The 26929-nt window shown below is 44.1% G+C and overlaps 1 protein-coding gene across 11 annotated transcripts in view; it reads right to left on the bottom strand.

Annotated features, from left to right (window-relative positions):
- The window catches only part of LPP (LIM domain containing preferred translocation partner in lipoma), a 652405-nt gene that overhangs the window by 582148 nt on the left and 43328 nt on the right, over positions 1-26929 (bottom strand). For 4 of the 11 annotated variants that reach the window (XM_019752112.3, XM_019752114.3, XM_074329282.2 and 1 more), the window contains exons 2-3: positions 21754-21868; positions 2611-2731 (exon numbers count right to left, since the gene is read on the bottom strand). The gene's annotated coding sequence lies outside the window, so the exon portion shown is untranslated. Of the gene's footprint in view, positions 1-2610; positions 2732-17952; positions 18081-21753; positions 21869-26929 lie in introns of those variants that run through there. The other 7 variants (XM_019752116.3, XM_074329315.2, XM_019752117.3 and 4 more) reach the window with 5 other exon arrangements.

The raw sequence follows: 26929 nt of genomic DNA, 5'->3' as shown, positions 1-26929 counted from the left end.
AACCTCCATCATTAAGCAAGATTCCAAATCTAGCTCCTTTCCAAGACTGAGAACAAATTACTGCCCATCCAATCCTGGGGATAATGGGGTGCAGAGTTAGGAGGAAGGACATACACTGAATATATACTATGCACCAAGCACAGTGCTGGGCGGGGACTGCACATTAGTTCATCTTATTTTTCTGTATATTCAAGATGAGTCTTTAAAGAATGAAACAACTGTAATAACCTATCATACATGGACCACACTTTACAGTTTGCAAAACAAGTTGGCACCTATCAGTCCATTTGCTCTAAACAAACATGAGACATAGGCGGGGCAATTATTTTTATTCCTATTTCTCAGATCAGGGAAATGAAGGCAGAGGGATCGTATTTTTCCAGGGTTGCACATCTAATAATTGGCAGATCTTCTGATATCCCAACCCGCTGCCTTTTTATGAAGTCACAAACTTCTTAAGCCATATTGGTCCCAAAAGCCTCTTTCTGTCCAGTCATTTGTTTCACTCTCATAAAACCATGCAGTCCAGCTCCATTCTGTGCTAGAATTCCTAAAAAGCTCCAACAGAGAATTGGCCAGTGCCTAATGGGACACCCTCAGGGTACACTCACTTTGGATTTTTCTTTTTATACATGAAAATGCATTGTGCACTTATCACGTGCCAGAGATCCAACTACACTCTGGGGAAACACTCACGAACAAGAGACGCTGTCCCTCTTCTGACTGGGTTTTCTAGTCTTAAAGGCCATAATCACGTGAGCCATGGATCCTGTCTCCTCTGGAGTCTCATTCCTGTAACAGTCCCTGGTGGGATATCATTTCCGGCCTTCTTAGCATCCTCATATGGAGAATTCAGTTGGTTAAAGTCCTTTCAGAGGATGAGGCGAGGACTAAAACCTGACACTCTAGGGGAGCTCTGGCAGGAGTGTTAAAAGGTTCCTGGTCAATCACACAGCTTTAGTCCTCTCCCAGCTTCCTAATGGCGCCTAGATATTCTTTGGAGGGACCAACACCTCTCCACTGTGAGGCTGCCATGAGGTTTCGGTGGGATTGTTTCATAATCCAGAGAGCCCTGGTTCACACATGCCAGTAAGCACAGTGTCCTCACGGCCTCAGTGACTGATGCAGGAGTACCTAGTTACCTGAGTCTGTGGGGACATGGTAAACGGGGCTGTCTTTCCCCCAATGGCCCAGGTTCCAGCAAGCAGCCATCTCATGAGCACGAGGTGAAACACACAGAAGAGGACAGAGCAAGGAGCACAGCAGAGGTACAGCCAAGCCCTACTCAAATGGGCCTAAAGCCCGCCTTACTTCGGGACTCTCTGGTTTCCAGCAGGACCCCCCACCCACTTTGTTCTAGATAATATACTCTATTTAATTCAGCCTAAGGCTGCACCAGTGTTTTAGAAGACAAAAGCCACTGTGGGCTCACAATTAGCTTACAGACAACAAAAACTTCTGTATCTCTTTCAGCTCACTCCTGCTAAGGAACTCTATCCCTTCCGTCATTACACACTAGATATTTGTTTGTTTTTTTAATGCAAGTGCAAGGCTTCATATTCATCACAACTTAATCCCAGCCTTTTATCTTATGTAGATCCATAGGAGCACAGAAAGTCAGTTGTTCTTTTAAGATACATTGATTAAGAAAAGAAGAGGCGACAAAATGTAGCTATAAACTCAGTCACACTTTTAATTGAAGTTAGGTTTGAGCAATCACAACAGCACCTACATCACAAACATGGCAAGGCATATTATTTATTCAGTATAAAGCCAGTGCATGGGGCACGTATGGACTGGCCCTGGGGATGGAGACCACAGAACTAGAATTCTAAATAGAAGCCTTTCCCAGGATTCTCCAGCTGTTTTCCTCAAGTCTCCCCATTGCGTAAGGGATCCACACCATTAATGCTTTTTACCACCCCTCTTGTCTATTCTACCCTCTAAACACAAAGGAATTCCCAAACACAAGGGAAAGCTTACTTTACTTGGTCACCATTTCCCTTTCTGAGTGTATAACAAGGGTCAAACTCAGATCCCAGTGGAGCTCTAGCAGGCCTTTTAAGACACAGGTTCACACCCTTTGCCTAAGCAAAGTTAACCTCTTCTACCTCAAACGGTTGTTGCGAAAATAAAAGGAGATCACCGAAGAAGCACCCTACCCAGAGGTAAACAAAAGCCACTCAATAATATTACTTTCTATCCCCGCAAATGCCCATTACACTGTTCATTGACATTTTCATTTCAGTCTTTCAATTTCAAAAACACTTTCCTCTATGCCAAAGGAGAAAGAAGAAAGCAATACAATTACTGGCAATCGGAAGTCATCATTACTCCATATTTTCTTCCAATTTCTCTTCATGCCACCTTCCAAGAGCTGAGTCCTACCTTTTCTTTGCCACACATTTTATTAGCATTATTACATTTCATCCACTGCCAATGAAATCAACTCAAGGAAAAAAGAAAGAACATTTAAGTTCTTCTCTAGTTCTTAGTCCATCCTAGTTATTAGTTCCCATGTTTCAATGGAAATCACTGATTTTTTAAAACTCATTAAAATGTGAACATTGACTATACAAGCGAAAAAAGTCTTTTCTGTGTAGAACTCACCAACTGAGGAAAAATATCTTCCCTCCAATGAGTGCCCAGAACAATGAAAGAGAGTCCTAGACTGAGAACCAGGTGACTGGATTCTGTCTTCAATTCTGTTTCTGAGCCTCAATGATCCCACCTGTGGAAAATGGGTGAAAGGGATTGCTTATGAATCTCTAGGATCTTACCAGCTTTCAAAATTCCCAGGTTTATGAACTCACTGAGATATAGAAGTAAGCCACTAGATTTGTGGGTTTCAAGCCTGGCATCATTCCCAGTATGGCCCCCAGTCAGCTTCTGGCACTTCTATTTCACTAATCTGTCTTGAAATGATGGGTAAACAGGATGACCGTACCTCAGTGTTCACCCTCAACTCACCTGGGAAAACAGCTTCATGGTAATATCAGAGGTGAAAGAGCTAGATCAATTAGTTAGATACTCGCATTTTAGGCAAGAAAAAAGTTAACAGCAAAATCTGAATGACAGCAAAAAAAAAAAGAGACAAGTATGACCTTGGAGACAAATTTCTAACTATAGGACCCCTCTAAACCTCAGTTTCCCTTGCCTGAAAAGTTAAAGCCAGTGAGCGGCTGCAGAGCTGGACAAGCTTGACACTTCCCAGTAAGTCCTCATTACAGGATTCACTTCATTAAGAGTTACTACTATCTTGCTAAGGATGATGCAATATATATTCCAACGTACACAGATGCCAAAGCAGTGGGCTGTTATAAAATGTGTCTTTTATATGCAGGAGAAATCTACATATCAAAAAAACTGCTACTCTCATTTTCTTTGTTGTCATTTCTAACATTATTGAATCAATCATATAGTTGTTTCTTGTATCATTTTCTTATTCAGTCTTCAAATACCCATACAAGATCGAAGTTGGGAGGGACCTTACAAATGACCCTACCTCAACACTTCCAACTGACTGGAAGAGAAGCAGGGGCCAGAGTAGGGAGGTGGCCACTCCAGGAGCCCACCACAAGTAGCAGGCAGTCCAGGGCTCCAGTCCAGGGCTAGTTCCACTAGACCCAGTTACCACCATTTTGACAGAGGAGGACAGAAAGATTCGTTGGGCAGAGGGAATTGCCCTTGGTCACAACACTGGTTTTGGAGCAAAACCAGGACTTTCACACCCAGACCTCTGAACTCGTGCTTCAAAGCTCTCACAATGCAGGCCGACAGCAGAAAGAAATTAAGTTAGAAAAATGGAGCATAATCAGACTAAGTCCAGCAAAGCAATGAGTTTCCTGAGAGCTAGTGGTCTTCAAGGACATTAGAATTCTCAAAGCCATTCCACCGAAATGACAGAAAGGGCCTAATTTCAAACTTGCTGAGGAATGGAGTATTAGGAGGCTGGCATTAGACCTGTGGGAAGTGCCATCATACAGAACAAAAGACAACCCCCACCCTCAAGGACCAGGAAACCTAAGCATCTCTTTGCAAGGGGAGATACAAATCAGAGCAGCTTCTACAACAGCAAGGGATGTCTGACAGCAAGGGATGTCTGACTTCCCAGATTTCTAAACTTGGCAGAAAGACAAAGCTCTCCACCTTGGCCCTTGGGCAATTTCTCACATACTTGCCAGCTTCCCTCCATGCACAAATGAGAGTGGCCTCCCTCTTCCCTAGTCAACTTCTCTTTCAATAATTTCTTTTTTCCTTCTTTTCCATAAAGAGAACAAGCAGCTTTGCTAAAGAACCGCTGTGAAATGATTGAAGTTCCCATGCAAACAAACCATTAGCAGAGTTCAAATGCAATTTAAATTACCAGTTGTTAAAGTGCTCCTCAATTTTGTGGTAAGTTTCCAAGGAGAATTACATGCTATATACTATTTAATTGGTTGTTTTCTATTTTTTAACATCCATTTATCCCCCCCACCACTCTTATATTTCAGAAGTGTCTATAAAAGCTTCCCTTTAAAAAATTATATATTGTTGAATAGATTAAATCTAAAGATTGAAAAGTATCAGAGAAACAGCTGTAGGACCACACGGCTCAGCAGAAGGTGATGGCTTTGACACCATCAAGCATGCAGAATTTTAAAATCTTAGGAGTCACCTCATAGTGCCATCACTCTTTACAGATAAACACACTGAGGTTCCGAGAGGGAAAGAAGGGGTTGACTCAAAGTCCTCTCACTGGTCCGTGACAGATTCAACATGAGACCATGTCTCCTCACTCCCAGCCCTGTGCCTCCTCTTCCCACCAGCACATCATTGGAGAGATGATGGGAACTACTCAATGAATTTTCCACCCTTAATTTTTTTAAAAAGAAAATATGAAGTCCTCTTCAAATACATTCCTAAACTCAAAAGTGGAGATGAGCAAAGGCAAATATCTCCTCAAAAGGGAGAAAAAGAAGTAAAGGCTGATGAATGAATAAAGTCAAAGGAACTTAAAATGAGCAGATTCGGGCAGGAAAAATCAAGGCACTCATCTAGATTCATTCATCAAGTTATATCACATCAAGAATGTCAATCCCCACTGCTTTATCTGGCCCAGAATTAGTGGCTGCCCCTAGAATGAGAGGATAAAGGATCAACAAAGTAAAGGCAGGTGTTGTCACATCTGTAAATGGAAAGGATTTCTGGAGGCCATAGTGAATATAGGATGAAGTTCAAGGCTGTGATATTGGACTTGAGTAAGTTATTTACCCTCTCTGAGCTCAAGCTTCCCAGTCTGCAAAACAAGGCTAATACCACCACCCCATTACATGTATGTAATCATGTCATGGGATTCCTTAGCCAGCATGCACAGCACAGAACTGGCACCCAGTATTCACGAATTAATGTTCACCCCCTAAACTGCCAGGGTTTCGGCCAGTTCTCAAAGCCTTTGATTCTGTGGTTCTAATTTGTGTGCACTATAACTGACTGAGTCTTATAAGCCATGTACGTTTCCTAAGTCTGTTAGATGCTATATATGCCCTAACTATAAATTCATTTATTTTGTCATTCAAGAAAATAAAATAAAACAAAACGAAACATGTGAATGAAAACTGAAATGTCCAAACATTTTCCTTCTTTCAGAGTAGATAAACACTGTGCCTGCTTCCTTCCATGAAAACATTAAAATTACTATTAAATTATAGAACAATCAACCTGGAGAACCATCCGAAGTCTAGTTGAACAGAAGATTTATAACTAGAGGATATAAAGAAGCCACATCAAGAGTGGTAGAAAGAGCAGAGATGGGAACCAGGCTGGTCCCAAACTGCTGTGTGGCAGTTGAAATAGAAAGGAATATCTCAGCTGTGGAGGTTCCGACCAGAGAAGCAATGGACCCCAGCCCCACTCCAGGGTCCCAAGCCTGGAGTACTGCTGCCGGGAAGAGAAACCCCCACAATATCTCAATGTGATAAAGTGAGGATTCCAACAATTCAGGTGGGATGGAAGACTGCCGAAAACCCAGATGTCTTCTCAAATGGCCTGCACACAGACTCACTCACTCGCAGGCACTCACCTTGGACTCCAGCAGAGGGATGGTGATGCGGGGGACATCGAGGCATATGGGGAGCAGACTGAGGTGTGTGGCTTCGAGGCCAGGGCTGGAAAACAGTTGCCATTTTCCCTAGGTGGTGCCTCCTCCTGTGCAGCCAGGCAGGAGACCACCATCTTTAATGTGCTGAGCCTGCACCCTACACTTACAGCCAAATCTGAATCTTATTGGTCTGGTGAGATCTGGGGCTCTGCCTTGCTGACTCACTGAGATCCCACTCCACCCTCTACAAAGGAGGCACTTTCTCTGCAAGCAACAAGCCCCATGCTCACTGCACTCTTTCTTGTTGAACTATTGAAGTCAACAGGCCACAGGTGGGCAATGACGGGCCTCAGGGTGCTCTGAGACTTTTGCTGAGTAGCTCCAGGCTCAGCAGTGGCACCAAACATGAATCTACATGAACCTGGAAAACACAACTCTTCCCACTCTAGTGACTCCCTAAGATCCTGCCTCACCCAACTCGCATACCACATGAGGCATTAGCAGTGGCTGAACTTTAAGGAAGCCGGCAGGTGGCAGCAGGCCTCGGGTTATCCTGGCTTTTTGCAGAGGTACCCCATGCCCAGTAGTGGTGGCAGCCATCCTTGGTTCGCAGCATGGCTTCTCCCACATGCAACCAGATTTAGCACAGGCAGCAAAAACCTGCAGATCGCTTTGTTCCTCCAACCAAGTAATCGCCAGCTGGTCACGGGCAATAACTGACCTGGGCCTACACCAGAGCCCCTCCCAAGAGGCCCAGAACCAACATACATGGAGGCTGGCTTCACAACATAGCAGAGCACTGCCCAATTAGCCCCACAAGCGGCATACATAAAAGGCAGTCTCATCAGGCACCAGAGCCCGCTAGGGTGAACCCCACTCACTGAGGTAAGCCCCCTACACAGGAACCTGTAAGCTGTGGACATGGCCAAACCTCACAGGCAATCAGCCTGAGGGTCAATCCCACCCAGTGACATGACAGTAGCAATCAAGGCTCACCAATAACAGGAGGGCACACACAACCCACACAAGGGACATTCCTGGAGCACCTGGAGCAGGCGACAAGGGAGACTGTGTCATTGGGCCCCACAGGGCATTTACTACATAAGGCCATCTGGCCAAGACTGGGAAACGTAGCAGATCTACCTCCATACATAGGAACAAAAACAGGGAGATAGCCAAAATGAGGAAACAAAGAAATAGATCCCAAATAAAAGAACAGGACAAAACTCTAGAAAAAGAACTAAACAAAATGGAGGCAAGCAACCTACCAGAGACAGAGTTCAAGACAATAGTTATAAGGATGCTCAAGGAATTCAAAACAATAGTTATAAGGATGCTCAAGGAACTTTAACAAAGAAATAGCAAGCATAAAAAAGGACATAGAAACCATAAAAAAGTACCAGTCAGAAGTGAAGAATACAATAACCAAAATGAAGAATGCACCAGAAGGAATCACCAGCAGACTAGATGAAGCAGAGGATCGAATCAGCAATTTGGAAGACAACGTATAAAACACCCAATCAGAACAGCAAAAAGAAAAAAGAATTTTAAAAAATGAGGAGAGTTTGAGAGACCTCTGGGACAACATCAAGCGTAACAACATAGCATCATAGGGGCACCAGAAGGAGAAGAGAGCAAGGGGTTGAGAACCTATTTGAAGAAATAATGACAGAAAACTTTTCTAACATGGCGAAGGAAATAGGCATAAAAGCCCAGGAAGTGTAGAGAGTCCCATACAAGATGAACCCAAACAGGCCCACGTGAAGACACATTATAATTAAAATGGCAAAGGTTAAAGACAAAGAGAGGATCCTGAAAGCAGCAAGAGAAAGGCAACTAGTAACTTCTAAGGCAGTTCCCATAAGATTGTCAGCTGATTTCTCAACAGAGACTTTGCAGGCCAGAAGGGATTGGCAGGAAATATTCCACATGATGAAAAGCAATGATCTACAACCAAGATTATTCTATCCAGCAAGGCTATCATTTAAAATTGAAGGACAGATAAAGAGCTTCCCAGACAAGAAAAAGTTAAATGATTTCATCACCACCAAACCAGTATTACAAGGAATGTTAGAGGGACTTCTTTAAGATGGAAAAAAAAAATTCAAAAATAGAATAATGAAATAGCAATATCTACATATCTATCAACACTTACTTTCAATGTAAATGTATTAAATGCTCCAATCAAAAGACATAAGAGGGCTGTATGGATAAGAAAACAAAACTCTTACATGTGCTGCCTAGAAGAAAATCACTTCAGATTGAAAGACACATGCAAAGATGGAAAGTAAATAGATGGAAAAAGATATTCCATGAAAATAGAAGCAAACAACAACAAAACAAGCTGGGATAGCCATACTTATACCAAATAGACTTTAAAATAGACTTTGAAATAGACAAAATAGACTTTAAAACAAAGGCTGTAACAAGAAACAAAGAAGGGTCCAGTAATCCCATTTCTGAGTATTTATCTGAAGAAATCCAAAACTCTACTTAAGGGGACATGTGCATCCATATGTTCATCGCAGCATTGTTTACAATGGCCAAGATATGGAGGCAGCTTGGGTGTCTGTGGATGGATAAATGGCTAAAGAGGAGGTAGTACATATATACAATGGAATATTGCTCGGCCGTGGAAGGGAATGGGTTCTTGCCATCTGCAGTGGCATGGATGGACCTGGAGGGTATTATGCTGAGTGGAGTATGTCAGAAAGAGAAAGACAGATGCAATGGGATTTTGCTTATATGTGGAATCTGAAGAACAAAACAAACAAACAAATCAGAAACAAACTCATAGATACAGAGGACATTTTGATGGTTGCCAGGTGAGAGGGAGCTTAGAGGTGTGGATGTAAAAAGGGGAAGGGATTAATAAGTCCAAACTGGTTGTTCCAAAGTAGTCATGGGGATGTAAGGTATAGCATAAGGAATATAGTCAATAATATTGTAATAACTATATATGATGTCAGATGGATACTAGATTTCTTGGGATAATAGATGGAGGGGGGTTGTAGGGAAGGGTGAAAAAGATGAAGGGATTAAGAAGTACAAATTCATAGCTACAAAACAGTCATGGGATGTAAAGTAAAGCATAGGGAATAGGAGACAATAATATGGTAATAGCTATGTATAGTGCCAGGTGTGTACTAGGCTAGTCTGGGGGGATCACTTCTTAAATTATATAAATGTCTAACCACTATGCTGCACCCCGGAAATTAATATAAAATAATATTGCATGTCAACTGTAATTAAAAAATGAAAAAGCAGAGGGGAAGGTAAAGGGCAATAAGTGGTCCAAATTTCCAGATATAAAACAAATAAGTCATGGGGATGTAATATACAGCATGGAGAATTCAGACAATATTGTGATAGCGTGGTACAGTGTCAGATGGTTTTTGGACTTATCATGGTGATCATTTCTTTAGGTCTATAAATATTGAATAACTATGGTGTACACCTAAAACTCATATAATATTGTATGTTAGCTATATTTTTAATGAAATCCTTTTAAAATAAAAAATAAATGGCCTTCAAACACAGTTTATGAGCCACATAGCAGTAAAAAGCCCGATTTAATGTCCAAAACCTCATTTAAACTTTTCATCAACCCTATAAGAAAGATTTCCAAACTGTCTATTGAGGGAACTAAGGTTCAGGGAGGTTAGGCAAAGTTTCAGGCTAGGAAGTAATAAATCCAGGACTGGAACCCTGGTCTTCAAAATCAGGCTCCATGACATGTGTTTTATTAATTTGCACTTACAACTACACTATGGACAGCTATTCAGCTAGAGGCAGAAATGTACTTTAAAAAAAAACAAAACTCTTCTGCTATTTTCCACATTTCAGGGAGATTTGGAATAAAAAAATAAAGGTTGAACTTTCAAAGTAAAAAAATGTTGACATTAGAAGCAGATAGACCCTTCTTGAATTCCGCCTTGCTGTTATGTCCCTAAGTGAAATACAAAGCTCAGAGCCCTAGCACTGAGCAGACATCTGCTGGGTATGTGGGAAGCCCACCTGAGAAAGGTTAGCAATGAGCTGATATCAGGCCAATTCAAAAACCATTCAAATGGCTGGGCTCATGATCAAACAAGTTGCACATAACCCTCGTATGAGCTTCTGAACATTCTTCTGGTGCAACTGTTAGGTGACAGGATGTCATGTGCCCTGCATTCAGAGGTACACAAAAAATGCATTTGCTAGCACCTCCTGTCCTTAGTAAGGCACAGTGTATGACCCAGCAGGTGTAGGTACTGAGGCAGACATGCCTTGAGCTCTCCAAGAGCTCACAGCCTCACTGGGGACGTGCTTGAATACACAAAACAGAATGAATAGTGTGCAAAGCACAAGTACAGGCAATGCCATTTTGAAGGCCTGGAAAAGCTCTGCAGATGACTTCTAAACTGAGCTTGAACAGCCAAGAGGATTTCCACGTATGAGGAGTAGGAAATAGGCCCAGGGAACAGGATGTCCTAAGGTCTTGAGGATGAGTTCAGGGTGTTCTCAGGGACAGTGACTAATCTGGTGAGGCCAGTCAGTGGCAGAGGACATGGAGGGCTGTGGCGGTACCTGAGGCTAGAAAGGAGTGTTGCGGCCAGAACCTGGAGGACCTTGCGTGCCTGGCTAAAACATTTGGATCTTGACACTCATGGGTACTGCACTTTGGGAAATGACTCAGGCAAAAGTGAAATGGTAGAGCTATCCTTTCAAGAACAAAATCCCCCTCCGAGGTCAGCTTCCAAACACAGCAAGGGTGGCAGTGTCTAAAGGAGAGCCTCCTCTGAAGGGCCCTACCCACAGAGAAGTCAGAAGAGTAGGTAGCTCTCAGAGTTGTCCCGAAGCCACACCTTCATGCACCCTTTCCTGTAGTCTGGAACTCTCAGCAATGGAAGACCCAGGAAAGAAACTAAGTGTCATGTTCCAAGCAGGATTTCCACTCTACCTTTAGGAAAATGCCAGCACTACCAATCTGGTAAATTAGAAGAACACAGGCTGAACACAGGCTCTAGCTGCTTTCCTGTCACTGAAGTAGCAGGAGGCAGAGGCCTATCCAACACACACTGTGTGTGCCCAAAGTTCTATATCTCAGAACTCCCACCAGGCCTGGCACTGTGTGACTGGAGCCTTCAACTGGTAATGAGCCTGCACTTGTGTCACCAGTTAAGTTGTACGGAATCCCTTCCCTTAAAGGAGACTTTGTAGCAGGTCAAAGACCCAAGCAAGCTGTGATTCCCTTTCTGCCCTTAAGGAGCTCCCAGCCTAGAAGGAGAGAAAAGACATCAGCACAGTAGAAGACAGCAAGTGCCTTAAAAGCACAGATAACAATACAAATCCTCATAACAACTCTATGACTTGGCATGATTATTTATACCCATTTGACAGATGAGGAAACTCACGCTCAATCAGGCTAACTGACCTGACTGATCACACAGCTAGGAGGTATCACAGCCAAGATCTCATGCTCATAAGCACCAGAGTTTTATCTAGTGACTCACAGCCCAGTGTGGTGTGAGTTAGCAGAAGAGAGAACAGAGAAATCACTTTAGTGTGCGGGAGTATGGCTGGTGGGGAGTGTGGGTAATGGGGAGGTGATCAGGGATTATTTCATTCAGAAAGTGTCACATGTGCAGAAGTTTATCGGAGGAAGAGGAGGCCTGCGGATGCAGATGGGAGAGGTCCTCTCAGGCTAAAGGAACAGCATGTAGCATGAGCTAAAGCATGAAGGTGAGAAAACGCAGGGCATTTGTGGGGAATGGCAGGAAATGTGGCAGACTTAAGAATGAGTAAGAGGGAGCATTAAGGAAGTTCACGGTGGACATGTATTGTCATCTGGTGATGATGAGCCCTCGGTCCCAGGGGCAGAAGTTTTTACTTAATGCCATAAATACTAGGGAAATATTTTAAATGACAAAATAAATAAACTTACAGTGAGGGACACACAGATATAAATATTCTAGGAAAATAGTAAATGTTTCAAAGCAGAACTATGGCATGGTTTCAGCCTTACTTGGGATTCTGGGCTCCAGTACTAAAGGCCATGTAGTAACCTTTCAGGACCTGGGCCAAAGTCAGGACCTGGAATAGTGGGCCGTCAGGTCATTTCAGGCCAAAGACCAGAAGGACACTGTTCCCTGGCAATGACTTTGGGGGCTAGGACTTCTATACCTATTTTGTAGATCCCGACTTCCTTGTGAAGAGTTCCTACAGCTCATTAAATGAATTCCGGGCATTAGCTGGAGCCCAAGTACCCACAGGTGGTGAGCAGACCATAGAGAACAGGATGGGAGTCGTAGAATCAGAAAACCTACACTTGATACTTGGATTCTCCTCAAACTGACTATGGAATCCTGGGCAAGTCACTTCCCATTAACAAAGGCACGGTTTCAATTTGTGAAATGGAAACAATCATACTTATATAGCTCGGTTCTGGTGAGAATTAACAATTAACTTGTGAGGTTAAATATAAGGACATGTGTTTCTACACACAGGCTGACATGTTTAGAATAGGTGCTCCCCCTGAAAGCCATCTTGCTGATATTGACAGGCGTAGTACAAAAACCGCCCAGGCCTCCTGGTGAAGTATCTAAATCTGGAGTTGTCAACAATTTTTCCCCCCGTTGAAAATTGAGCTGTATTCCCCAGGCAAGCCATTACATCTTTTTGTGCCAAATTGTTTTCATCTTTTAAATGACCCAGTAATCCCACTTTGGGCAATATACATAAGGGAATAATCCAAAAGGAAAAAAGAAGGCAATTTGTTCAGAGATGTTATTCATAGTGCTATTTCTAGCTCTTTATATATCCCTCTATTATAGCACTTATCTCACTGTGCTGTAATTATCCACTCCCCTTTCAAACGCCTCCAAATTATCTTTGAATCAATCCCCAGCACCTAGCACAATGCCTGGCATACAGTAAGAACTCAATAAATGTTTGTTGACTAAATGAATGGGTACTATGAAAGAAATTTTAAAAGAAATTCAAATGAGTAAAAAACAAGACATTGTTTTTGAGATGATATTGAAGAGTCTTTAAAGAAAGAAACCTGGTAAATATAGACTGCAAACAGAAGAGGAGTGAGTCAAAAAGCCTCAAGAGTGAATTTCAGATGACTTAGTTTACAATCTCTGAGCACCTAGGCTTAGGCTGAGTGTAGGACAAGACCACCATGAGATCACAGGCGAGGTCCCTTTGGCCTGGTAGCTAAAGCATAAGGCGCTGTCAGGAATCTTCAATCTCCACAACCTTAAACTGACTAAATCACCTAACTTCTCGGAGACCAGTTTCTCCACTGAAACATGGAGAATTACAGGAAAGCTGAGTCCATTGAAAGTAATTACAGAGAGCAGGTGAGGGCCAGCAAGTGTGAATTCACATGTAAATGAAAGAGGAGGGCTGGGAAGTACCCTTGGACCAGGGTCCTCAAACCAAGGTGGGGCTTTGAAGCCCCAGCTCTTCTGAGCTCCCATTACACTTTCCAGACCCATCTTACAGGGTGGTTGGTTGAAGGCTTCTCACCAGAGTTTCCTGGAGGCTGGAATCTCTGCAAGAACAGACGACACATCAAGGAAAAACACTATGTTAAATATGGCCCATAAAGTCAACATCACTCTGAATGTTCTGTATTCCTGATGGGAAAGAATGCTTTACACAAATACCCAGGGAGAGCAAAGGAAATGGCATGTTCTTCAGGGCTTATTTTGGGGCATTCCAGCAGCTCTCAGCCAGGAAGTCAGAGGCAGGAAGCCACTGCCCTCCATTCCTTAGCCAGAAGCTCAAGGTTAGAAACCAAAGTGGGGAGCACACAGACTCCTTAGTCTGGATCAGCTGCAAGTCTGTGCATGTTTTCACCTCCATCAGGGTCTCCCACACGCCTTCCCATTGAGCTTAACACTTCTCTGAAGGAGAGTGCACTTGACATCCTGCATACAATCTCTACAGAACATATCATGAACCCATTCACTTCTTTCTGGACCCACTCCTACCACCTTAATCAAAGTAACTGCTAACCTCCCATGTGGATGATTGCAAGATACTCCTCCTAACCTCCTTCTTGCTTCTACTCTTGCCCTGTCCTTACAATCCATCCCCCCCCACAGCGGACAGAATGATGCTGGTAAAACATAACTCAGATGCTTCCCATCACACCTAGATTCAGGTCCCAGACCTTGCTCTAGCTCACGAACACCTACCAGCCCGTCCCCACTCTCCTCAGGCTTCTCCCTGTGCAGCCCACTACCTCGAACCACACTGGGCTCCTCTTCCTGAAACACAAACCCATTCGCACCCCACAGCCCTTGCATCAACTGTGCCCTCTGCCCACAAAGCTCTTCCCCCTGACCTTCACATGGCTGGCTCCTGCCATTCATATCTCAGCTTAAACAATCACCTCCCAGAGCTCTCTCTCCATTCACTCTGTCAGAGCACCGTATGTGAATCTTCCTAAGTGTTACTTATCATGCTTTATGTTTACGTGTTCTTTTATTATTATTATCTGCCTCCTCCACACATCCCTACTGGAATGTAAGCTCCAAGGGATCATTGTTTCCTGTGTCTTTTTCTTTACTCTAAACCCAGTGTTGGATCAGCGCCCAGAACAGTACAAGGCACAAAAGTGGGAATCCAATAAAGATTTAATAAAATTAGACAAATACATGCCACAGATGAAAGAAACCTTACAGACTGCTGAAGGGCAAATGCCCAGTGCTGTGGCTAACACCCTGGGCTTCGGAGTCAGACATGGATCACTAATGCTTGCACTCAGATCTTGTAGGAGTTTGGCAAGTTTTCCCACTTCTCTAGACTTTCCTTTTCTCAGGTAAAATGAGGATAATAACACCTGCCTTGGGGGATTGCTGGGAGAATTGGAAGAGATAAATGTTGTAGAGCGCCTTCTGCAGGGCTCAGCACGGTGAAATGGTCGCTGTCATCATCATCAATCCTATCTTCCAGGTGAGAAAACCGAGACTCAGAAAGGAAGATGTATCATTGCCTGAGCTAAACACTGAGTGAGCAGCGCCACGTCAGAAACTCACATCTTCAGTCTCCATCCACTGCTCCGCAGACCAGCTGTTCTTAATTACAAAAATACCTGCTATCATGTCCCTGATTTACATATTTTGCCTTGTTCCACAGAAGGTCTGAAGTAGTACCTGGCAAAAGATGCACATAGGTCATGACTTTTTTAAAAGTGAAAAAACTGGGGAGCGGGGAAGGAAAGTAATGTGAAGGAAAGGGACAAGAGTTACAAAAAGCTCGAAGTCTCATACCATTTGCTTGAGGTGGGCTTCAAATTTGGCTCTGAGATTCTCAAAGGCCAATACAAAACAGAGGAAAATACCTGTGTGCAGTCCTTTGGAACACTTGGTGATTGAAATGTCACAGCAATGTGTGAGGAGGCAGCACTATCCAGTTAAGAATCACCCTGGCTTTTCACACTGTTGTCAGCTAAAATCCAGCGTCTGCTTACTCCTGATCACATGCTCTCTGAAGCTCCCTAACGGTGTGGCTTTAGGCAATTTACTTAACCCTTTGAAGCCTCAGGTTCTTCCTCTATAAAAAGGAGGTTAAAAAAAAATAATACTCATACCTAAATGGATTAAAAACAAAAAATGAAGTACATACATACAAGGGAATGTTATTCAGCCTTAAAAAGGACGGAAATTCTGGCATGTGCTACATCATAGATGAAACTTGAAGACATTACGCTAGGTGAAATAAACCAGTCAGAAAAGGATCAATACTGTATAAATCCACCTATGTGAGATACGTAGAGTAGTCAAACTCATACATAAAGAAGGTAGAATGGTGGTTGCCAGGGGCTGGCGGGAAGGGAGAATGAGGAGTTAATATTTAAATGGGTACAGAGTTTCAGTTTTGCAGATGAGCAGAGTTCTGGAGATTAGTTGCACAACATGTGACTGTACTTAACAGTACTGAGCTATACACCTAAAATGGTTAAAATGGTAAGGGCTATAGTATGTGTATTTTACCAAAATTAAAAATAACTTTTTTAAATTGTATGCACACATGGGTAGCTGTGGTAGTGACGCTATGATTTAGGTCAAGTGCTTAGCCCCATGCTTGGCACCGGGAAGCAATCAATTCATATCAGTTCTCCTTATTAACAGGCATAGTGTTTGTTCACACTGATACCACCAACCCTAATCTCTCAGTGCCCCTGTCCATCAGCACCACAGCAGGAAAACATCCCAAGCCTTCAAGCTTCAAGGCAGCCTCCTCCCACCTGGAGAGCAGGGCCTCCAATCCCCACCCAGCCACAGGCCACGGAGAAGATGACAGGTCGTATGCAGGTACCTGGAAGATCTGGTCAAGACCTGCCTCCCCAGGACCTCAGAACAACATACAAAGCTTCTTTCCCTCCCTTCAACACTGACCGGAACAAATGTAGGTCTCAGAGCACTTTCTCTTCTCCATTAAATCTGCCACCTAATGCCATTGGCATCAAAGTGCTTCCCCGAAACACATCTCCATTGTCTTCTCTGCATTGGAGAAAAGGGCCCCAAGTTGATCAGAAACTGAACTGACCACAAAGAGTTATTCCTTATGGCATCTGGTGGACTGTAACGAGGTAGTGAGCTTCTTGGTATCTCTCAAATGCTGCCACAGCATCAAAGAAGGAGAGGGAGGGAGGGAGGGAGAGAGAGAGAGAGTTTAAAATCTATTCAGAATCAGAGCTCACCTTTGAATGGGAGAGAATAATACTCCAGAATTCTTGCAGCTTCAAAAATAGGGATAGAGGCTTAGATGGAAAGCCCTGCTCAATTTCTTTCAAGTCCCGTGCATAATTTCCCCTGCCATGGATGAAACTGAAATAAAGGGCTCTGCTATTCAGTTCTGCCTTTTGGACAAGCTATCATCCCCTTTCAGAAAAGATAAAGATATAGGCAGCAAAGCAGATCAGAAGGCAGCCGCTCACATTCAAACAACATTCACATAACCAAAAGCAGAAAAAAGGCAAGTAGTAGAAATCAAAAAAGGAAAAAAAAAAGGAAAATTTTAAAAAACAGCAAATTCAGACATCTAAACCCATGTAACACGACAGAGATCTGAACTGGGAGAACGTGGTTCTAGTTCTCAGTTTCTCACGATTGGAACAGTAAGTGTGGGCAATATCTCAGAGTCCCAATCTCTTGATCTGCAAAACAGGCACATTCTCTGCCTTTGCCTGAAAGGGCAGCTTACGTGTAGTGGAAGAAGGACTGAACTGAGAGTGAGAAGATATGTGTTCTAATCCCACCTAATTAGCCACATACCTGCAAAGCAAGTTAGCTGTGCCCTCTGGGCCTCCACTGCCCACCATCACGCTGTAAAATGAGACAGATCAACTGAATAGTCTCTTCCCAGCACTGTCATGCCATCAAATCTACACAAGGTCCTGCACACCAGGTATTTATTCCAGACTGTGGGTGCTGTGCAAATGCTACATCACAACATCTGACATACTCTTAAGTCCAACCATAACTCTGCTTCTCAAGCTAAAACTATCCCTGGCTAAGTAAGCCTCCCCAAACATCCTTTCTGGCTTGTTGCTTTAGCCTTAGCAATCAGACAGACAATTCTCCAAAATTATCTCCCTACCCAACTCAAGCTAGGCCTCAGGTGGGAGGAAATAGCTCTCTAATTTTTTTTATACACAAATAGAATATGTCCTTAGGCAGAATCCATCTCCAAATCCCACTGTAAGGAGTACTCTCCTGGGAAAGCAGCTGTCCACACCCCAAATGAAAGCAGTCACAGCTCCCAGTAACAAGTCCCATCACCGGGCAAGCGAGCCAGCTGTCAGGGCTGTAAACTCAGGCAGGGTCTGAGAGCAGAAATGCCATTCGCTGGGGCAATAATGATGTACTCACGGGAAGTCAGGTCTCACAAGCAGCTGGCCCTCCGCTGGCTCTCACTCCCTCTCACACACCCTCAGTCCCACTGCAAGGAGGTGATCCTGAGGCCAGAGGGGAACAGCACTGCAACATGCTCTCCTCAGCTTCCAGAACAAGGGGCAAAGGAATGGAGGGGGAGGGGTGGGGGCGGGGGAGGGGGGAGGGGAGAGACTTTGTTTCTGGAAACAAGAATTCAAATCCTGCTTCTCCTAAGCCCTGAGTCACCTCCTTCTCTTCCAATAGATCAGTGTGGTGGGTAAACATTTCCATAAATGGAAAAGCAGGCTAGAGGATGTCAGAAAAATCACCCTTCTCTTCTCTGGCACTTGAAGAACATGCCCCACTTACAAGAGAATTCCTAACTCGGAGTAAATGTTTAACCCCAAAAGAAGTGGAGTCTAAACTGTTCCACATGCTGTCCTGTTACAGAAAAATCTCACTCCCCACCCCGCACACCCAAACAAGGAAGTGACTGGTTTGAAAGGCTTTCCGTTCACCTTAGGAATGGGGCCATCCAGAATGCAACTACATTTAGGAAGTCAATCTATTAATGTGGGGTAGGGGGAGGAATTGGGGGGAATTCACCTGAAGAAGTCACCAAGAATCAAGTCTGTACTTCTTCTAATGGCTGATGAGTCATAAAACAATCCCCACCCCCAGACCCCAATCCCTGACTCCCTTAGGCTGAAAGTCCTCCTGGGAACTTAGTTTTGCATGAGTTCTTCATAGGGCAGACATCAGGCAGGCAAACCCAGAATAAAACCAGATTTTCAAGAGAAACTTGGTGGGGAAGGGTAGGAACGTAGAATGCCCATTTTAATTTGTAAAATTGATTCTACTCCGAAGTTCCTGAGTAGTGTTCAATAACTAGGATCAGCGACGTTGGTTAGGAATGAATCTGGTCTAAAATGACTCCAGACTGAATTGGAGGAGGAGAAAGGAGAGAGAGATGAGACACTGGGGAACATGGTGGTACAGGGAAAGACAAGTCTGCTCTGAGAAGGGAATCTATATCTTGGCTTCCTAGTGGTTCTATTTCTCAGCATGATCGTGTTCTACTGTTGACTATAAAGGTTTTCACAGGTCAGAAGAGCCATTTTTCAGACTCACTGCCCACTTCGTGGCTCTTGGGACTGCATCATGAAACTGCTTGCAATAAGCAGCACTAGTCAGGAAGCAAAGGGACCCAAGCCCTGAGCCTAGATCAGTCACTCCTTAAGATTTTGGACAAATCAATTCTCCTCTTGTAGCTTATATTATCTCTTCTATAAATACAATAGATAGTCCATAATTGTCCAACTATGTGCTCTAAAACCAGCTTCTACTTGTTCTAGACAAATAGTCATGGCACATTTATTTTGATTATTTGTTTTTGCAAGCATGCCACAATACCTGAAATATTGCAAAGATCCCTTACTTATTGTATGTCTAATAAATGAACATAAATATAAGGGACTGCTAAATGAGGTAAGGAAACAGGATTAGAGAACCTTCCACTGCATGCCAGAACCAGAACTCGGTACACAACTCTTGCCACTGTAGTACTCCCAAGAGATCCCAGAGGCAGGCCTGAAGAGGGCAAAGGGATGGCCCATTTGTAACTGAGATGACAGACCTACTATCAGACCCAGTACTTCTGTAGAAAGACTGTCATCCAGTTAGGAGCTCAAAGTCCCTTCCAATATTGCAACAGGAACATTTCATCAGAGGAAACAGATATTGCATGAAAAATAGATGGCTGGGGATGGCTAGGGACTCTGAAGACCAAAAAGGGAGCTACAGGGATAGGTATGAAAACCAGAGTGATAAAGTCTGTTTCTACCTTCTATTTTGCAAGTAGCATTTGGAGATCAGTTTCCACATCCACAAAGGGGCCCTTCCTTCCTTAATGTGTGTGTGTGTCTCTTCCTGTTGACCGCTAGGAACCACTGGCTCTGGGATCTCAAGAGGAGCAAAGACCATAAAGGCCACTGAGCCCATGCCCACCCCCATTGCTGAATCCCCCCATGGAATACCTGAGGTCTCCAAAGAGGTGGAGATCATTATCTCCTGCAGCAGCAAATTTCATCTTTCCAATAGAAAGTTCTTCCTTATATGGAAAGAAAATCTGGCTCCCTGGCTTTCAATCTCCTGCTTCCCAGTCTGTGTCTGAGAACCATACAAACAACCTATGTCTGTCTCATTGGTTTGGAATTTTTGTAGGTGAACATGGATATAAAAATGAAGCTATCCAAGATCTTTTCCCTCAGTTACTCTGGCTGTTTCCCAACAATATCACATTGCTAGCTCCTAGAGCATTTGTTACCAACTTGAAATCCATCCTTTTAGGGTTTTCCAATAAGTGTTTCTGCCAAGCAACCCATTCTGCCTATGAGATGCTGAGCTTGTGGACTCACAAGATGTACCCCATTAAATCCCAGTCATTAGAAACGGGAGAAGTTAGGCCTTCCAGACCAATTCTTCATCCACCTCTAGCCCGTTGACCATGCAACAGTCAAGGGCGCACATCCCATCCCAGCTCCTCACTCCTGCTCTCTGGTCCTGCCAGACCTAAACCTGTCTCCAGGAGACAAGGCTGTTCCAAGGAACATGAAGAGAGAGAGCTCTGTAGGAAAAGAGGGCCTTGTCAACACGAGTGCTCCCAGCCTTCAGGCAGGACAGCGGGGCCACTGTGCTGATCACAGGGCTGATAGCTCATGACCCCTGACGACTCCAGCACCATCCCTGACCTGTTGTCATTACAAAAAGTGGGGGAAAATGTTCTTTTCTGCCACAGTTCTAATGGCACTATTTGGATTCACGGTTAATGCTTTACCATTTAGGACAAGCTTTCCCAGACAGTCTAATTTCATCCCTGTTGGCAATTTCCCCTGGAGTTGGTCTTATAACCAATATAGTCCTAGGCAAACTGAGGCTCAGAAAGGTTAAGTATATTGCCAAGGTCAAAGCAAGAGTAAATAGTAAACATACCAAAAAACAAAAACCACTGGTTTAGGAGTTAGGCTACTTGAGATTCCAGGGGCAATTCTTCTAGCTGTATGACCCTTGGACAACTGCTTAACTTTTGTAAACCTTGATTTCTACACTTAAAAACTAGAGATGAAAATAGCTCCTCTAATCACCTCTCAGAGCAGTTATGAGGATCAAATGAGATAATACGAGTGAAAGCCCTCTGCAAAAAGTGTAAGGGCTCATTGTGTGATTACTTGTAAATGACTATGCATTCCATTACAAATTCAGAAAGCAGTGATGTCATTCTCAAGACAAAGAAACATTACAGCTCTGGGAATTAAAGGGTAATAATCTGATGTTCTACAGGTTCTGTCTATATACCACTCACTCTTTCAGTTGAAGGTCAGCAGTAACTGTCAAATTTTCGACGGTCAAGTCACATATGTACACAGCAAGGCTCAAGACAAACGCCCCCTTTTCAACTACAAGCAAATGCCAGGCCAAAAGGAGGGAACAGTGATGGAAGTTTGGAAGGCCCCCTGAGATGCTCAGTTCCGGAAACGTGACCTGCAGTGTTTTCCTTGGAGAAGTTGTTAGAAACACAGGCTCCAGTCTCTCTATAATATGCCCATGGGGACATAAACATACAGTAAGGAGCTCTTTACCAGAGAGCACTAAGGCAGCTCCCAAGCATGAATTAGGAAGGACACAGGATATTTCAAGTTGCAGATACCAAAGAGATAGGAATTCCAACCCATTAAACCTCCCAGGCCAACTCACAGAGGCTCAACCGCAAATCCGGGCTTTCCAGGCCCATGTACATACCTGAGGTCCTGACGCAGGTCCCCTGGGAGCTAGAGGCACCCAAGGAGCTCGGAGAGTACTGGCGCTGGGCTGCCTTCCTTCAGACCACGCTATTCGCCAGGATTCTCTTCAATTTCTGCAAAGATCCAAGTCATCGATATCATTTATGGAGGGACCAGATCTTCCCCAGAAATCCACTCCCAAGATGGATGAGCACACAGCTCAGTGATGATTATTTTCTGCTTTGCATTTTGTCATCTGCTTCCTCGTGCTTAACATTGGAGAAAAGCACTAAATTAATTTGTGACACAGATGTGTGAGCACCTACTAGGAGTGTGCGCCTGAATCCCCAGGGACACTACAGGAAAGGGCAGGGAGACACAGACCACTTCAAGGTGCAAGGAGCTCGCAAGCATAGAAGAGAGACGCTGACCATAATACAGGACAAGGCATGGCCAACTCCACGAGTTCAGACTTCAGCAGGGTCCCCCTCAATGGGAGGGATGGGCTTCTGGACTACATATTAAAAGAGGGTGGGACTCAGAGTGGGAAAGACGAAGGAGCAAAGGCACACCAGGCAAAAGGAAAGATTTGAGTTCAGATAATGAAGAGCTATGTCCAAAGAACAGCAAACTTAGAGGTAGGCAGAACGGTGGACCACAGATAACTTAGAAAAGTCAACTAAAGCCAAATCTGTAATTTGTTGCAGGCTAAGGTGATTGGATTCTATTTCTAAAAATGATGTTTTTGCGAGAAGCAAAGCTCTAATCACACCATTGATCAGATTTTTAAAAATAGTCTCTTTGGCTGCCAATAAGAATAACAGTAACAGCTATAATTTAATGAGTGTTTCCTCTGAGCATTGTATTAAGCAGGTCGCATACATTGTCCCACTTAATGCCATCAACAACCCTGTGAGCTGGGCAGTCTCCCTCCCGCAGTGCGGAGGAGGAGGAGGAGAAGGCTGAAAGAAAAAGTAAATTGCGCAGATCCCAGAGATAGTAAGTGGAAGAGGCCTGGATTAACTAATCACAGTGCAAGCAACCCCTGGCAATTCTAGACTGTCCTCTCCAATTTCTAACCTTCTTTCCCATTGCCCCAACACTCCCTATCCCATCTCTTTGAGATGAAATCATCTTCACGTACCTATCACACAGGATAACCATATATAACAAACATAACTATCTCCAAAAATACTTGACAGAAGTCATCTGTTTCTGTCTCCCCACCAACCCCTTGAAGTCAGGGACCTCACCTCTGTTACTGGCACTGTGTACACCGTGGGCACTCACCAATCACCTGTATTCAGGTAGACGGTATCTTTGATGGTGGGGCCAGGGAGATAACACACTACTGACTGTAATTTCCACTCTCTTCTGCACAGAAATGAGACTAATCTCAGTCAGGTTCCCAAAGTCCAAAGGGGAGACAGAGCCGTGTTGAAACACACAGGTCCAGGATCGTGTACATGGCACAGCCTGAAGCTTCTGAAGCTACTCGGAGGCTGCCTGACCCTTGAATCTGCAGCCAGATGCTCCAGAGGCCTCAGAGGGAGGTGGGCAGAATGCCCATTTCCTTGAAAAGGGGGAAAAGCTCCAGGAACCCTCATGACTGTGATTTGTCTCTTAGTAAAAGGATGGACTGGGTTCACACAGTGGTTTTTCAAACTTGTTTCCCCCCCAACAGGAGAACTTTTCCTTTAAATGAAACACTTTGCAGATGCTCAGCTTGTAAAGGAAATAATACCAAGCCTGCTCAGGCGTGGGTCCAGAGCTCCCCTTCCCTCCTACTCCCCCACCACTTGTCACATCCCCCCACAGAGCACCTCAACCCCAAGGCCACTCCTGGAGTCTCCCAGGCTCTGGGGAGCACAGCTTGAAAACCACCAGCCTTCTGAGCACTTCCTGGTACCTTACAGCTTAGATTCCTGTTACCTGCAAGGCCTGAGATGTACCTGCTCTGCATTTTTACCAGTAAGACAGGCAATATATGGTGTCACAGGGAAGAAAGAGTTCTCAAACTCTTTCTAAGACAATAATTTAATTATAATACATTACTATTATAATAATACAGGTCCTTAAATTTAGGACCTGTATTCTTACAAGCAAGTTATCTAAATCTCACTAAGCCTCAGTTGTCTCATCTGCAAAATGGGAAATAATACCGTTATCTACCAAATTAGGTTTTATGAGAATTAACTAATTTAATATGCATAAGTGGTTTAGCAAAATGCTACAATAAATACTGTATTATGATAACCCCATCTATAAATGTATCTATGTCCACAGATGGAAAAGTACTGTGTCCAGGGCAAAGAAGATGCTCACTAAGTGACAGGGGCCTATTTCCTTCCTTGCTCTCAGGGACATTTTCAACCTGAACAAACAATATGACAGCAATAAAGAGCCAGAGGGAGAAACACATTTTGTGCCCCAAATTCCCTACAGCTCATCTTTGAAAAATCTTACAGCTTGTCTCTGGAACCTTTGAAATTCATAGCCATCTTAAGGGTCCAAGGATGTCAACCAAGAACGTTCAAGGGTAGGGAAGGTGAGTGAGAAAAGCAGTGATCCAGGTCATCGGCACAGGAGGGAGTGTTAGATTAGGCGTCCCAGCTCCCGACCAGCTGAGTGGCCTGAGAAATCCCATCTGCTCTCTGAGCCTCAATTTCCTTATCTGTGAAGTAGGGATGAGAACAGCCCCATTCCCCACCGCCTCAGGATGCTACAGAGAACCGAGGAGGTGATGGGTGAGAAAACTCTTGAAAGCTTCACAGCTCTTTAAAATATTATCATTTTCTAACACCTCAAGTTAAAAAGCTGAACCACTGCAAAAAAACAACTTAAGAATGTGTCCATTTTGGTTGTTCCCATGTTTTGGATATTGTGTATAGTGTGCATAAATGTTTTCGAATTAGAGTTTTGGATTTCTCCGGATAGATACCTAAGAGTATTTATTGGGTCATAAAGTAATTCCATTTTCAGATTTTTGAGATACCTCCATACTGTTTTCCATAGTGGCTGCACCAATCTGCAATCCCACCAACAGTGCACAAGGGTTCCCTTTTCTCCACATCCTTGCCAGCACTTGTTGTTTGTTGATTTATTGATGATAGCCATTCTGACTGGGGTGAGGTGGTATCTCATTGTGGGGTACAGCATTAGGAACAGAGACAGTGGAAAGGTAATAGCTGTATGCGATGTCAGAGGGGTAGTAGATGGGGGGGGTGCTACTACCACTGTGTGAGGGATATAAATGATAAATGTGTAACTATTACATTGTTTCGTACACCTGAAACTAATTAAAATAAATTAATTAAAATTAATTAATTTTAAAAAAAAGAATGTGCCCAAAACTTGGGAATTACCTGGCCTTGAGGCCCCTGCTCCAACTGCAAGATGCCCTATCTCTTGCCTGACGGTTGCCCCAGTTTCCCTACACATCTTGAAGGTACTACCAGGTTAACTCCCATTTCATCACAGCTTTCCCAGCTGACCCCTCACCAGTGCTCTGAACTGCACGAAAAAGCATGTCCAACTGCCCTCAGGCCAGCACTCAGGGCCCCCAGGAAGGGTCCCAACCCATCTTTCCAGCCACATCTCCCATTATTTCACTACATGAATCCCTGGCTCCAGGCAAGAGCATAACCCCAATTCCTCACAGCTCCAAAATTTGGCCATGCTTCCCCCAGCGCTGCCCCTCAAAGTCTGAGCATAAAATCTCCTTACTGTGCAGTGGGGAAGGGGACCTCTCGCGTGACTCTGTGATTGTGGTGTAGTCAGCAGTGTCTTCTGTGCCCCATCCTTTCCCTAAAGATGGTCCCGCCAATTACCAGTCCATAAACATCCACCTCATGATAAGAAGAAATATTTCTGTACTTCTTTGTAGTCAGCAAAGCTTTCACAGGCCCCACCTTTTCGAATGCTTAATGTCACCTACAACCATGACACCCATTCTACAGATGAGGAACCTGAGGGTGTATCATATAGTAAGAAGCTGAGCCAGCAGCCAAGTGCAGGCCTTTGGCTCCAGAGTCTGTGCACACGTTGGCTCCCTCAGTAGCAAAGTGCTATGTAAACCCTGCCACAGAAGGGGCTGGCCTCGGGGGCCAGCTCACTTCATGACCCTGGGCAAATCACTGTCCCTCTCCGAGCCACACAATGAGGTCTCTGGTGTCATCCCACACACCTATACAATGCTCTGTCTCTCCTGAAAGAGTTCAGAAATGAAACCTTAGAGAGTAATTAACAAGATAATGCTTACATATGTGTTTGGTCAGTTCCACCCCGAGTTTTCCCTTCCAACCCCCAAAGGCTATCAGCTAAGAAGAAAGAGGGATTCACCCAAATGTCAAAAAGCCACCATGACTTTACAAGATGGCACACGACTCCACGTGGCAGCATCCCCATGCAGACGGGCAAGCCGCTCCCCAACAACACCTGCAGTCATGGTCACAGCGCATGAACCTGCTCAGCCAATGGCTTGATTGGCAATTTTTAATAAGCTCAAGATGAAAGGGCATTAATGAGGACCGCACGGTAGGTACCTGACATGCTTCGTGGTCTCTGGGCTCCATGAGGGAGGGCAATGGAAGAATCCCTGTTTTCTTCCAGATGCTTAAGATATTAGCTTCTCTCTTTGCTGTAGGTGACTAAAGCTGTGGTCTGATCACAGAATTCTCGTTTGGATGTGGAGACTGTATCTGTATCTGTGTGGCAGGACGCCATGCTCTCTCCAGGTATTCTCCTTAAGTCTAAATGCTGACTGCTGGACTCTCCCAGGACCACAGAACCCCACATACGGCAAAAGTCAGCTACCAAAGAGGCTAACTCTTGTAAATAACTTGTCTGGGGCATTCATTCACTCAGAAGGCATCACTGATGTCCACTTGACGCACTGCAAGAAGATGAGGCTATGTTTCTGCTTTGAAGGACCCTGGACCAATATCTCCAGTGGCTTCCCAATGGCAGAATAAGTCCTGGTGCTTTATATAATATCAAGTTTCTCAACAACTCAGATTCAATCTTCTATTCCCACCATAAACTCCCTCCCACTGCCACTCAGCACACAGTCTTTGCTTATTCAGACTGAACTCTTAGTTCACATTATTCCCTTACTTAACCTACTACTCCTCCCTACCCCAAAACCCAATATAGATACCCTGTACATCCTTCAAGGTCAATAGTAGTTCCTAACA

Source organism: Rhinolophus sinicus, chromosome 17 (genome assembly GCF_057876585.1).
Source record: "Rhinolophus sinicus isolate RSI-liver-muscle chromosome 17, RSI-T2T, whole genome shotgun sequence".
Lineage (NCBI taxonomy): Eukaryota > Metazoa > Chordata > Mammalia > Chiroptera > Rhinolophidae > Rhinolophus > Rhinolophus sinicus.
This window is presented reverse-complemented; position numbering and strand designations above follow the sequence as displayed.